The sequence below is a fragment of the Kogia breviceps genome, chromosome 13 (genome assembly GCF_026419965.1).
Source record: "Kogia breviceps isolate mKogBre1 chromosome 13, mKogBre1 haplotype 1, whole genome shotgun sequence".
Lineage (NCBI taxonomy): Eukaryota > Metazoa > Chordata > Mammalia > Artiodactyla > Physeteridae > Kogia > Kogia breviceps.
Window position 1 is genome coordinate 6231971 of NC_081322.1, and position 15353 is coordinate 6247323.

Here is a 15353-nt window from a genome sequence, read left to right on the forward strand (position 1 = left end):
GAAGTAATTTGAATGTTATCATACTTGCACGCTCACACTAACCCTTCAACAACTCTGTTTTATGAACAAATAAACTGAAGCTCATCAAAGGGAATGAGTGGTGCTCTGCCACCAGTAAGTGACAGAGCTGAGGTTTCAACTGTCTAACATCAAAGCTAATGCTCTTTTCAAAACACCACATGACATAACAGAACTTGATGCATATAAGAAAATAGTCAGATCTTTCCAGATAGCAAGAGACAATGTTACATGTGACCTACAGTGATACAGAATTGAAAATCAGCACTCTCATTGCATTATCTACACAGACTTTGATTTATATCAATAGGTAGCAACTACTAAGTTTGTATGACAAACGTATTTACGTGTACTAAAATTAATTTTGTCCATTTTTAGTTTTTGCAAATAAATATTTTCTTAGGTTCACACACGTTCAAATATTCATGTTATTCTACTAAAGTTACTCAATCTACCTCACAGTTTTGAAAGAGAATCTGGAGATTTAAGCAAAAGTGTTGACTCTAATATAACCATTTTGTGGACTTTACTATGTACCGTTAAATTAATACATTTGTATGTAACTCAATTTTTTGCAGATCATTGTGGGATAGGAAATGTGATATAAATAATGTTTTAAGAAAATAAATATTTTCTATGAATATCTGTTCCCTAATTTGTAGGCTAAATTTGAAATGTACATCCATATTGTTTTCTTAAATAAATCACAATATAATTTCATGTCAAGAGATTTGTTTAGTAAGAAAAAGAGATCATAATAGCTAATATTTATTAGGCACCAGACACTGTGCTAGGCATGTCACATGTACCTCTTTACATTTAAATTTCAAAATGTCTCTATGCCACAAGAACTATTATTTGTCCCATTTGACAGATTTACAAATGATACATAATCAAGTTCACATTGCTAGTAAATGGGACAATCAGAACTTAAACTCATTCTAACTCCTGAATTATTGCTTTCAACCACCATGAATCATGCTTCCCATGGAGCACCTAGCAAGATTATACAGTGAAAGAGATCATTATAAACATTTCTATATTCCTTGCCAAGATATAATAATTCCCATAGATTTCACAAAAGGTATTATCTTTCCTAAGCTATAACTGGCATTACAAGATACGTTATTAATGAATGCAATTCAATACTTATTTATTTGGCAAAAATATATATTTTTTCCTGCCACAGAACACAATTCTACTTCATTCTAACATATTTTACATTTTCTGCGACAATACTCTAAACTGCAAGAAGTTTAAACACACAGCAGGAAACTGCTTAGGAAAGACAAAGAAATCCATTCAATATAGATTTAATTATAAAAGCATTTAGCTGCACTGGAAGCTATCATTACATGGCAGTTCACACAGCATTAAATGGAGAGCCTGTTAGGAAAGACAGATTACTCAGAACGGAAAGCCACTTACGTGTCCCTAAATTGTTAGGCATCTTACGTGTCTCACGTGGTTATTTCTTAAAAGTCAAAGGCCAGGCCTGTTCAAAATCCCTCAGCCTGACCTCAAATTTTTGGGGAAGTAAGTTGGAATAATCATATACTTTCAAGTTAAATATTTTTGTTGAACTAAGTTAAATATGTTCTAGAAGACTATAATATTCAATGATGAGGAATTAATAATGCACATTACTAAAAAAGGACTACTTGGGCTTCCCTGGTGGCGCAGTGGTTGAGAGTCCGCCTTCCGATGCAGGGGACACGGGTTCGTGCCCCGGTCCGGGAGGATCCCACGTGCCGCGGAGCGGCTGGGCCCGTGAGCCATGGCCGCTGAGCCTGCGCGTCCCGAGCCTGAGCTTCGCAACGGGAGAGGCCACAACAGTGAGAGGCCCACATATCACAAAAAAAAAAAAAAAAAAAAAAAAAAAAAAGGACTACTTGCATCTCTAATAGGTAGATCATTTTATATTCTACGGCTCTCACTAATTTAATTGAAAGAAGCAATTTAAGTTATATAATAATTTTAAAAGAAAAGCCATTTAAACTTTATACTATACACACCACATCACACTAGTTTAATTCCATTAGTGGTAGGATACACGTCCTCAAGGATGTACGTATAGAAGAAACAAGACAGTACAATCAGTGGATCAAGGTTTGTCACTGAAAATGACTTTAACACATAGAAGAAATGTGATCACAAGACTTGGAGTCAAACCAAGTTTATTAAGAGAGACCCAAGTGTCAAACCATGATGACCAAATATCAACATGAAGATCAGAAATTAAGAAACAGGACAGTAAACCAAAGGTCAAGGCAAGAGTAAGAAGTTAAGGAGAGAAACCTGAGAGACAAAATGAGACATCTGCCACTCACCTATGTTGGTCAGTAGACTCGAGTCAAAATAGGTAGGGCTGGCTTTATTAAATAGATGGCAGAATAACAGAATTGGTGATGTTTCACTGTATTAAAATCTTCAGGCTTACAATGACAATAGCGCACCATACTTATCAATACAAGTGAAAACAGAAATTCACATGTAAAGACTGAATTAACTAATTGGGGTATTTACTGGTCAGAAATTAAAACTCATCACCAAATGAAATGTATGTATGCAGCAGTCAGACCAGATTCAAAAACTTTGGATTCTGTGATGGGGGGTCGGGGGATATCTTTTCAGATGGAACTCCAAGAATAAAAATGGGGGATGGGGGATGGGGGGTTGAAGGAAACAAGAAGAGAGAAGGGAGAAATCTGGAGAGAGAAAGATGACTTTAATCAATTTGTCTTCTATAATTTTTTTTCTTAGTGTTTTTCCAGGTTGTTTGATTTTAATCATTTTTAAAGTTTTTTTTTTCATGTTTAATGATTTGAGATAGTCAGGGTGGGTATAAACTAGGCATATAACATGTTTTTATACATGAGATGATAAATATCTTTATTCTCTCATTGGTTACATTATAAGCCATTAAGTGATGAAATTCCATTTTCCACCACTTCACTTTTACAAATGAAGAACTGTCATCTTTTTGCATCTCTCCTCTAAGGGATGCACTAAATTTTAGCTTATTAATTCACTTGGAATTTTATACTCAATAGCAAATAGGATATTAGAAAATCAAAATGATTTTACTTATGTAATTGCTCACTGAAACTTGCCTGATACATTTGGAGAAACAATGGTGACAGTTTCATCATTAATAAACACATTTGGATGTACAAATACCTGAACCCACAAATGAGCTATTTTTCTGAAGCAAAAAATAAAAGCAAAAAAAGTGTACCTTTGGTTGAGATAAAGAGAGAGAAGGTTGCAATTACACTAGTTCAATGGTACTTTACCATTTGAAAGTCTCAAGTCTGATGAAAGCTGAGATTTCTCTCCAGAAATAAGCCACTGCACATAAACACATTTTATAAACACTTTTAGGTGGTGAGGTTTGGTGGCAGTGGTGGAGTTGGGGAACCTAACGTTTAGTGCTATCTCTCATTTCCTTTTCTGCTTTCTCTCAAATAGCACCACAAAAATCTCTACGAATATTGTAGTTTGGGAGCCATAATATGCAAATACTACTCTTACCTCTTTCTTGTATAAATTGTCTGACATCCTTGCTAAATAACCCATGATAATATCTTTAAAATATTTATCATCTATCTCAGGTGATAAACATGTCCCCAATAAACGGAATATTTCAATATCAGTAAATAAGCAAAAGAAAACATCTCACACATTTGACCCGTTACATCAATCATACACATCAATCTCAAAATAAACAATCATGAATTAAAGTGCATTCACCCTTCATCTGGCTAAGTTTTTTTTTTTTTTTTTTTTTTGTGGTACGCGGGCCTCTCACTGCTGTGGCCTCTCCCGTTGCGGAGCACAGGCTCCGGACGCGCAGGCTCAGCGGCCATGGCTCACGGGCCCAGCCGCTCCGCGGCACGTGGGATCTTCCCGGACCGGGGCACGAACCCGTGTCCCCTGCATCGGCAGGCGGACTCTCAACCACTGCGCCACCAGGGAAGCCCAATCTGGCTAAGTTTTATATAGTTACCTTGTGAGATATTTTTGAAAACTGAGTCATTTTTGAACAAATAAAACATATTCAAAATGTGAGGTGTAGTATGTGCTTAGTAAATATTTGTAGAATAAAAGAATTAATGTTGCCCTTGGATTCTTCATTCTGAGGGGTGTGTGTGTGTGTGTGTGTAAGGGAAGCTTACACAGCATTTCACTTGTTTTCTTAACAGTAATCTTCCTTATTCACATTTAATGTTTTTACACATCTTTCTCTAGTAATACCACATATGCATATATGTGATATCAAGATGTTTCGAAGTATTCAAAATACACTTAGGTTTCCGCTAGGGGACAGATGCCACTTGAGTCTATATATCCATGTAATAACTTTTATAAATTCTTCCCATTTAAACAGCCAATACTATTAATAATTTAACCTTTTCTCAGTGACTGATTTCTCACCTTTAGCAACATCAATAAATGCAAGATTTCAAGCTTCGAAGGCCTCCCTTCCAGGGTTCTCAAGTTGGGGATGACAGATTTTTTTTATATATATTAAACAACCACAGAAAAACTTTTAATGTATTTTGTCTCAATTATATGGGGTATTTTTGCTAAATTTTGGTTTGCGTACAAACCAAATAAAATTTATATAACAAACATTTCCACCTAGGACTGTAGGGACACTTGAGCCTTCCTCATTGATCTCAGGGCCGTTTCACGCAGGCGCTTTTCTAAGCCATCAAGGTTATGTTCAGCCTCCCTTTCAGCCTCCTTCTTAGGCTCTGGCTCTTCCTGTGCTGACACAGTTGTGGGAGCAGCAATGGCTGCAGGGGTTACAGCAGCTGCAGCAGCTGCAGCTACAGCCTTTTCCTTCTTATGCTTTCTGTGCCTCTTGTGCTTCTTATCCTTTTGGGGTTTCTTATCCTTCTTTTTCTTTCCGCCTCCTTCTGGGTCTGAATTCCTTGCCAGTGATGGGCTTGGTCTTGGGCTACCCAGTTGGTAGAGGGTGACTGAGACTGGACAGGAGATGGAGGTGCTGGGGGGTTTTTAGATGCTGGCTCAGGAGATCCTGAGACAGATCGGGGAGATGAGACCCCCCCCACACCCCCACCGCTTACCAACTGAGGGCTTGGTGAGGCAGCTTTTTTTGTCTTTTGGGGTTCTGGAGTCCTGGAGATTCTCCTAATGGGCCTAGAACGTGGAGACGGGGACTGCCTTCTTTGGGGTGATGATGATGACCGTCTTCAAACAGCTGGAGGGCTTGAGGAGGTCTCAGGAGCTCGACGCCATGGGGAAGGCGAATGCTGCTTGTTTGGCGGTGGTGACCACGCCTCCCGGGTAGATCGGCTCTGGGAAGACCCTTTCCTGTGCTTTGATGACAATGAAGGCGAATGTCTCTTGGGGACTGGGGAGCCTCGTTGTTTGGGAGGTGGCGAATGGGAGACCCGACAGTTTGGTGGTGGAGACGGCGAGGTCCTTCGTTTAGGAGGGGGAGGGGGTGGGGCTGTTCTCCTCTCTGGAGGTGGAGAAAGAGAATATCTCCCCTGTGTTGGAGGAGAGTATCTTATTGGGAAAGGTGAGCAACCACCTGGGGGGGGAGGAGGGGAGTCCTTCGTTACGGTGGCGGTGCGAGACCCGCAGCGACGAGGCGGAGGCAGGAGGAGAACGCCGCCTTCCGGTGGCCGGGGAGCAGGGACTTCTCCGTCTACCGCGAAGGGAAGTCTCTTTCTGGCGCTTTCGAACTGCTGGAGAGGCACTTCGGGAAGAGGCATGTCTCCGCCGCCTGCCCAGCTCACCATTCTTCACGTGGGACCTTTTGGGTCGCTCATCTTCTGAGGAAGAGGAGGAGCCAGAATCGGACGAAGAGGGCCGCTCCCGTCGTCTGTATCGGCGTCTCTGCTGCACAGAATCTGCTGCAGCCATTTCACCACCTTCATAGTCTTCTGACTCAGATAACTCTACTTTGCTAGGCTTGGGTGCTGGCGAAGGGGACTCTCTTTTCTCAGTACCCTTAGGTTTTGTCACTTTACCTGAAGCTCTCCCTGGAGAGCCAGAAACACGACTTTTCCCGGTACGGTTTGGCTACTGGGGGGCCGGGGAACGACGCGTTTTTGGAGGTGGAGTTGCTGGAGGTGATGGCCTGTGCCTTCGCCTTGGAGGACCTGCTGAAGGAGGTAACCTACGAGTGTTTCGAGGCGGGCTGGATGTCCTCTTTGGAGGCTTCTTTGGCGGTGACCGGGAACGAGACGAAGAAGATGATGAGCTGCTCCCAGACAAGGCTGCCGATGAATGCCTTCTTCGTCTCACTGGAAATCGACTCCTTCTATGCCTTGGTGGAGGGAGGAGGCGTGCCTCTCGGTGGAGTTCTTCTTCGAGGACATGGCCGTCTCCTTGGGCTTGGCCACCTTCTAGGTGAGTATGATCTTGATCAGGATCTATGGCGCCTTCTCGGTCAAGTATGAGAACGTCTCCGGGATCTTGACTTGGAACGCGACCGAGATCTTGGTCGGGTCTTCTCCTTTTCCTTTTCCTTTTCCTTTCTGGAGTTCTTCTCTGGAGAAGGTTCTTTAGGCTCTGGTAGTGGTTCAGGCTTGGGAACTTGCAGGATGTCACTAGTAGAAGTGGCCTCTTGTACTGAAGGTTCTTTTACTTTCACTGATGGCTCTGGGAGTTCTGTTTTTTTTTCTTCTCTGGAGCAAGGGAAGGACTCTGGCTCTTGGCTCTGTGACGGAGAGATTGAGAATGCCTGTGCTTTCTCTCTCTCTCCTGACCGGGGAAGATAGTCTTCTAGAGCAAGGAGATCTGGATTTGCGTCTTCTTGGGCTTTGAGACTGCTCCCTTTTTTCTCTGCTGCTTTCTTTTTCTTCCTTATCCCTCTTATCCTTGTCTCCATCTTGCTTTTTCATAGATGCCAACTTTTTTTGTGCAATCTGTCTCTCTTTTATTTCTTCTTTCTTCAGTTCTAGGAAAACAGAAGGGATTCCAGCAATGTTTTCCTGTGCACTTAAGAGCAGGGGCCACAGTTCTCCCATAAATTCTGTAGCATTTTTTCCATTCAAAAACCCAGTCAGGTTGATTTGCATCATTTTGGAGTCTGGATTCTTCACTTCCAGCTGGTTGAATATAAACTCAATCACAACATCATCTTAAAACCCAAGGATTTCTGTTACTCGTTTTGTTATCGAAGGCTTTATAAACTCCAAATTTACTTTGCTCATGTCCACCTGTTTTCGTAGGCATTCTGCGAATTTCAGCTGTTTCAGTAGCTTCTTCTGTTCTGCGCTTGTTCCGCGGAAGGATCCCACGTCCATCTTGCGGCCTCGCTCTGAGATAGCTCCCTATCCCAAGGTGCACCGGCGCCGCGATGGAGGGTGGGACCTGCAGGGAAAGCCCAGCCCGAGCGCTGGGTCGCAGAGCGTGCCAGCTCTGATTTTGTAGATAGAAATTTTACTATCTTCCTGTTTGTGTGCTTAGATAATTTGCTACAAATATTCAAAAGTTGGAGTTTTTAATACCCCACTAGTTGAATATTTTGATTAAAGATTCTCAACTGATCTGGGCAAAATGCAATAAATACAGGACACATTTATAAAAATATTTAACACCAATATCAGACACTTAGGTTGGTTAATGAAGTGTTTTGTAAAGTCTCAAACATTTTAAAAATCTGGTATTATATGAACAGCAAAGAGAGAAAGCATGTTCTACAGTACCATTTATGGTTCAGTTACTCTATTTATATATAAAAATTTCGTTAAGCTTTGTCATCTACAGCTGATAATTTCAGCACTAGATGATTGGAACTTATTTGGATGTAATTATGAATTATGTGTTCATACTGCAAGCCAATTTGAAGTTCATTTTTTTGGTCCATGGATTTCTTAATTTAGCAAGAATACTACTTTTATCATTATGCTGTAGCCCACCAACATGTTCATTCCTGTTATCACCACAGAAAAAAATACTTTAATGTTTAAAATGTTCACCAAATTTAAGTAGCGATCACATTGTCAAATGTTTCATCTTCAACAGGGTGAACTTCTAGATACATCTGATTCCACGTTTCAGAAGAAAAATATGAACAGTTATTAGAATTAATTGATTTTTATTAGATTAATACTTCCATTTCTGTTGACTTCTAATAACATTGATATTAAAATCAGCATCTTTTTTTTTTTTTTTTTTTTTTTGGTGGTACGCGGGCCTCTCACCGCTGTGGCCTCTCCCGTTGCGGAGCACAGGCTCCGGACGCGCAGGCGCAGCGGCCACGGCTCACGGGCCCAGCCGCTCCGCGGCACGTGGGATCCTCCCGGACCGGGGCACGAACCCGCGTCTCCTGCATCGGCAGGCGGGCTCTCAACCACTGCGCCACCAGGGAAGCCCGTTATCTCTTAAGGTTACTGTGAAGATTGAATGAGCTGATAAGATTGAGGGTATCCTATAATATGTGACAGAAATGTTAACCAGTATTATTAATACTAACTGCACACACTTCTCTAAGTACTCTGTGTGAATTAAGTCATTTTAAAATGAAAATAATTTTTCCTTTCTTTTTAAAAAAAGTCCTTTAGTTTGTAAGCTTTGGTCATGGTGAAAACTAATTTTTGAAGGTGTCTCCACCCATTTTGATAAAATTCAGTACCTACGTTGTGCTTGATGTTCTTCTCTCGAAGACAGAACCAATCTTTATAATAGATTTTATTATGCAGCATTTTGTGAGGTGTCATAATTAAACCATCAGATTTCTTTGCAAAAGGGGTGAAAGAAGCCACTTCTTCTACCAAAAGTTATTGAAGAGCTTAACACTGACCATCACTTGAATATTATTTCGAAGATTTATTTTCCAATAAACTTGAGCATTTCAAAGCTGAAGGAATCTTAGGGAGAAAATTCTCTAGCATACATTGCACTACTCACTGCTCAGTTAGCGGCAATGATTTGGATTAATAATCAAAGTGTCATGAGACACGGCAAGCTTCACCCAATCCCAGATTAGTTAATGATAAGAAAAAGCCAGGACAGGCAGTAGAGCATAGAGACCCACAGCAGGGCAGAGGCCCTGTGGCTACACCCCAAACCTGGGTGCTCAGGAGAGACAAGGCTGGGTGTATACAGACCACCTCCCTCGAAGGAAGCCACCGGCAGTAAATTCCCTGCAGCATGTATGCACGGCGAGTCACATTGGCCCCTTAGGACATGCTCTCCTTCTCTGGTGGAGCTACTTCTCATCAGTTACAGTGGTTTGGCAATTACAGCTTACTCGATAAGCTATCCCTAAGATGAGGTACAGGTGCTCTGTAGGTATGTACCTACATTGTGCATCTTGTATACTTGTATACAGTCCCTTGAACTTGAGTCACAAAAGGATTCAATTCAGTGTCAAATTCTCAGGTGTTTCAGAGGTTTGAGGAAACATGTATTCTATATCTACATCTATATCTATATCATCTATTTCTTTCCATAGATCAAAAAAGTCATCTAAGACCCTAGGACATATTTTCTGTTTCCACTTACAATTTTTCTCCATTCATTTTGCCCTTAACTTTCTTCAGGTGAGTGTTCATACCCACCACTTATTTACAATGACCCACAGAAGATTCTCTTGAATTATTGGGTTGGCCAAAAAGTGCCTTCAGTTTTTAAGTAAAAATAAAAGACACATTTTTCATTTTCACCAAGAACTTTATTGAACAACGTATTCAATAAACAACCCTCTTGTTCCACTACCTTCTGCCATTTTTCAGGCAACTTCATAATTCCATCTTCCCAAAACTTTTTATCTTTTTGAGCAAAGAACTGTTCCAGGTGCATTTTACAGTCTTCCAGGGAATGGAAATTTTTTCCATTAAGAGAATTTTGTAAAAACCGAAATAAATGGAAATCTGAAGGTGCAATGTCTGGTGAATAGGGCAGATGAATCAGAACTTCCCAGCCAAGCTGTAACAGCTTTTGCCTGGTCATCAAAGAAACATGCGGTCTTGCGTTATACTGATGGAAGATTATGCGTCTTCTGTCGACTAATTCTGGAGGCTTTTCGTCAGGTGCTGCTTTCAGCTGGTCTAATTGTGAGCAGTATTTGTGAGAATTCATCTTTTGTTCTCCAAAAGGAGCTCAAAACAGAGGACTCCCTTCCAATCCCACCATATACACAACATCACCTTCTTTGGATGAAGACAGGCCTTTGGTGTATTTGGTAGTGGTTTCGCTTGCCTCAAGATCTCTTCCATTCCACTTTATTGTACGGTATCCACTTTTCATCTCCCATCACAATTTGTTTTAAAAGCGGAACGTTTTCATTACGTTTAAGTAGAGAATCGCATGCGGAAATACGTCAAGAAGGTTTTTTTCGCTTAACTTATGTGGATCCCAAGCATCAAAGCGATTCACATAACCAAGCTGGTGCCAATGGTTTTCAGTGCTTGATTTGGATATTTTGAGTATGTCGGCGGTCTCCTGTGTGGTACAGCATTGATTGTTCTCAAGTAATGTCTCAATTTGATGGCTGTCAACTTCAGCTGCTCTATCCAACTGTGAAGCATAGTCCAGCGAGAAATGTCCAGCACAAAACTTTACAAACCACTTTTGACACATTTGATCAGTCACAGCACCTTCTCCATACACTGCACAAATCACATTTTTTGTATTTAAGTTGCATTTTTACTTTTCTTGAAATAATAAAGCGTAATATGCCAAAAATGTTGCTTCTTTCTTCCATCTTCAATATTCAAGTGGCTACACAAAAATTCACCCATTTTGATGTCTTTTTTAAATGCATGCCGTATGTAGGGGACTTACTGTAATACCTAATACAATGTAAATGCTACGTAAATAGTTGCCAGTGCCTGGCAAATTCAAGTTTTTCTTTTTGGAGATTTCTGGAATTTTAAAAATTATTTTCAAACTGCTCTTGGTTGAATCCTCAGATACATTACCCGCGGATACAGAGGGACACTCCATAAGGAGCCAAAGGCTTACGCCTGAACATTTTATGTTGCTTAGCAGCTATTCAAACCATCCTAGCAGCCAAGGTCACGTGTCCTGTCATTGCTACCCTACTGTCACGGGTCCAGAGCTGCTAAAATGGTGTAAGAAGGTCAGACAGTCCCTGCTTCCACACAGCACACCCTTCCCTTCAGACCGCCTCTCCTCCATTATAGAGCACCTCTCCTCTATATTGGAGCCTGCCTGCAGAGCCTTTAAGAATAGAGATCCAATAAAACCAGCAAAGACGCTGCAGACTATCTCCTCCATCTCCTCCTCTGCAGCTAAGCAACGCCGAAAAAAAAGAGAATCCTGGGCGGAGATTCTGGATCTCCTATATGTTGTGATTATCAAAAGCTCTTATTCCTTTAAATGAGTTATCCAGAATTTCTTTCAGATTATTGCACGACATTATACAGCTCTACAAAGAAAGGGAAATGTGTGACGATGCCTACAGTCTATACCATCGTGCTCTCATCTATACCATACTGGGGGAAAAAGTGTCTCAAACTTGTAGGGGAGAGCTGGCACATCCTTTACTTTCAGAGCTGGTGAAGATGTTGTCCCTATTTTTTATTACTTTTTGTTATTTTGGTGAGTTTCTAGGAGAGGGTTCAGACCTTGTTCCTCTGTCTCCATTTTTTCTGGAAGCTAAAATTCATTTTAAACTTCAATATGTAAACCAGAATCACAGTTGAGATGGAAAATAAATAATAATAATCAAGTTATTGATAAGCAAGTCACAATTTTCTTAGAACAAAGTCCACAACCCTGCAGAGGAGACTGTTAAACTGTCTCTAACTTTTATATACACAAGAAAATAACAAGATAACCAAACGTAGGTCTCCTTTGCTCACTTTACCATGAAGCCCTCGCCTCCTAATTAACACGTTTCTCCGTTTAGAGATCAAATTGAGATTACTCCTATTCTTGTACATTGAAAATAAAACATAGAAGGTCAACATTTTAAGCCAATTATTAAAGTAAATACACTGATGGATTGGGAGTTTTGATTTGTGGAGGGGAGTTGATGGAACAGATAAGCGAAGGTATTCAAAACCTGACAGGGAAATGGAGACCAAGGTTTGCCACGTCCACCGCCATTGCCCCCAAAACTGGAATAGAGCTTCAGCATGAAAGTTGGGATAAATGAAGGCAAACTTTCTTTCATGTATTTTTTATTTTCCCAAAGCAAGAGTGGCTCAATGTGGCCTCTCTTTCTTTCTCAAGTCTCAATAAAAATCAAATGTAAAACCAGATTAGAATTCCAAAGAAAGAATGGTTTTATAACCCACTGGAAGATTTCCTCCTCCATAAAAGTTCTAAATTAAATAATATCAAAGCCATACTGCAGATAAACCTCTCACATATTTTTAATGATCCATGAAGTTATCAAATAAGTTATCGGGTAAGTAGAGTTTTTTATTAATGTGGTTAACGGACTAGATAGAAATTTTTCTTCTGTGTCATACTTTGCCTCTTCAGGATACAAATCTTAAGTCCAATTTGCCTTGCTAGATACATTTAGATTGCATACATGTCTTAACTTTATAAAGTAATATAGAGAGCTTTCACACTGTTGCCTTTTTCTCCCAATTCAAAATCTTCTTATCTAAAGCTAAAAATACTCAAGGTATTTGTTCATATTTTACTGCATTCTGTACACTCCAGAAGTTTTCATTATGTAACTCTAAAATGCTGCAGTGTATATCTGTCTAGGGAGCTAGAAATAATTATATGTTTTGAACACAGTGTATGCAAACGTAATGATAATTACAGGTCTGCACTGGCTTTCCAATGTAGCAATCTATAGTGATAGTAGAAATATCCGATGACGGTATCTGAAGGTCTTATCTGTTAATGCAAACTGGGCATAACCTTGGGTGGGGGTTCTTATTTGCAGCCAGACCATTTATACTTGAAGTATTTAGTATTTAATGACTTTGCAGGACCTTTTACTGCAGTACATGTGATTTCTTTCAGAATATACACCACAGTTAGGCTTTCAATAACAACTTCATTCTAGCATTTGGGCTGCTAAGGTAAGATTTATTATTTTGTCTTCTAATTATATCATGTGTGAGAATTTCTCTTTGTGAGGCGATGGCTCTCCTTTTACCTCTAGTTAATATTCATGTCGCTAAACACCTTTCTTTTCTCTTACATAAGTAAATTTTAATAAATGGAGGATGCAGACAAGTTGGGCATTAAGGACCAAAGTGATGACCTGTAACCTAACTCTTGACTCACCTGGATAGCAAATGACTTCACCTCCAATTTGTTCTTCCCACCCTACTTCAGAGAGCAAAGAGGAGTCTACTCAATGTACATTGGTTTGAAAGGTAGAAACTACTTCATGAAGATATGAAAGAACGTGAATTTGAGTTTAAAATAACTATGTCCATATTTTCATGGGACAAGAAATACGAAGGTAGCACAACTAGAATGATGCGAATTGATCATTATTCTAATTCTCTTTGACACAGATGTTTATAGGATAAACCTATGGAATCAATATAAGTAAACTAGCTACAGGAAGTGTATATATTTTACGGTGGGCATTCTGCATGTAGAAATGACTTGTATGTACTTCATCAGGACATTACAAGCAGGAAAGAGTTAAAAGGTAAAAACTCATAAATGCTTGTTTGCTTTTGTCTCAACCACAAACGCTATGGGAACAGCAATCTGTCATAAAACCTTAGCTTAATTTCGAAACGTTTTCTGAAGCAAGAAGAGATGGCAGTGTTTTGAAAGGGGAAAATACAATTTTGAAAATTCCAGAAATAGAAATCCTCTATCTTCCAGAAGCTGTTTCCTGAGTAGACTCATGGTAGAAGCAAGAGATAGACTCCTTGCCACTCCAAGAATACTATCACGAGAACATACGAATCTGCCCTCCTATCACACAGACAAAAGCAGAGCAGATCTGAAGTAACCAGGAAGAGTCTGCAATTACTCATCTCACCTCATCTCACTTCAGTTAAGTCCAGGGGAATGAGAACTTCTTTCTCTACTACAGAAAGTACAAGTCCCATAAGATCTTGATTAGTCAGTTGGGTCATGTGACTCACCCTCGGCCAGGTTCCAGAGGGTTGTGTTGACCTTCTCCTTTCTAGAATCCATGGAGTAGGGGAAGAGCATTTCCCCAAAGGAAAGAGTGCTGTCATCTCCAGAAGATGGGCAAGAACTTCCGGTCAAACCAAAACCAAGTGATGTTCTCCACATGTGACAAGGTAGATATGAGCACCGCTGGAAGGAAATAGAAACAAACAAGATTTGACTCACTTCTCATCTGCACTTTCATATTTTAAATATTTCACAATTTTAGCGATTATTTAAATTATAAAGATAAAGAGAATAAAATGCATTTTATAACCACTTTAGGAAGTTTTCAGAAAAAAACGAAGATGTCTTTCAGAATGCTCTTCCAGGTGAATCCAGCATTTCTCAGCCCTGGGTGGGGAGGTTTCAAAGACAATTATTAGAGAGGGCGAGCACTGGATCCGTTATTGACATGAATTGTCCTTGAAGATGCTGCATGTGATGAGCCATAGTTTAATAACTAAAGCATTGATCAGTAAGCAGTCTGGGCATGGAATGGGTAGGATATGCAGGCCATGCAGGACCAAGCCAGAACCAAAACGGAATTCTGCTTCATATCACATCTACCCACTAAGCCATACCCAGATTCTAGGGCAGCTGTTTTCAAAATATTTTGTAGCTACATGCTCTATTCACATTTTTTATTTTCAAATGAAATTTACTCAGAAGTTCAATATACATAAATAAAAGTGAAACTCTTTGGATTGAGTGTGGAGAGAAGGGAAGCACTTTTCCACTCATCCAGCCCCAACTTCCTCCTGCCACCAGCCCCAAAGCACCTGCTTGGAGCTGGGGCTTCAAGGAAACCAGCTGGAAATCCACTGTCCCAGTGCACAGTCAGAGTCAGCTTAACAACAAATGAAGGAGCAGGACCTATAGACGTTAAAATCTTTGCTCTGCTTTATGTCAACTTGCAGTCTGATGATATGATTTTAAGAGTAATTTTTAAATATGGACAATTTCAGTAGCCACAGTTCCCTCAAACACTAAACATGTCATGACCAAACAAGCAGAGAAGCAAATCAATATGGGAGACTTCAGAACAAAGATCAGAATATCTGGAGAAATTTCTGTTCTTAACGACGGATATGCCATTATGGAAGGTTTGGAGGCGCCGAAGCTTAGTCCCTAAAACTTACTCTTTCGAGGGACCCAGCTCTCCAGTGATGTAGCCACAGTCCAGGGCTTACAGTGATTTAGAAATCTCTGCAGAGAGAATGCCAGCAAACAGTTTAAGGAGGTTAATTAAAGAATTGGAAAGCAAATTTCCC

General features: G+C 40.2%; 1 pseudogene; it reads right to left on the reverse strand.

Annotated features, from left to right (window-relative positions):
- Positions 1–4662: 4662 nt before the first annotated feature.
- LOC131767706 (serine/arginine repetitive matrix protein 1 pseudogene) lies at positions 4663–7307 on the reverse strand (annotated as a pseudogene).
- Positions 7308–15353: the final 8046 nt, after the last annotated feature.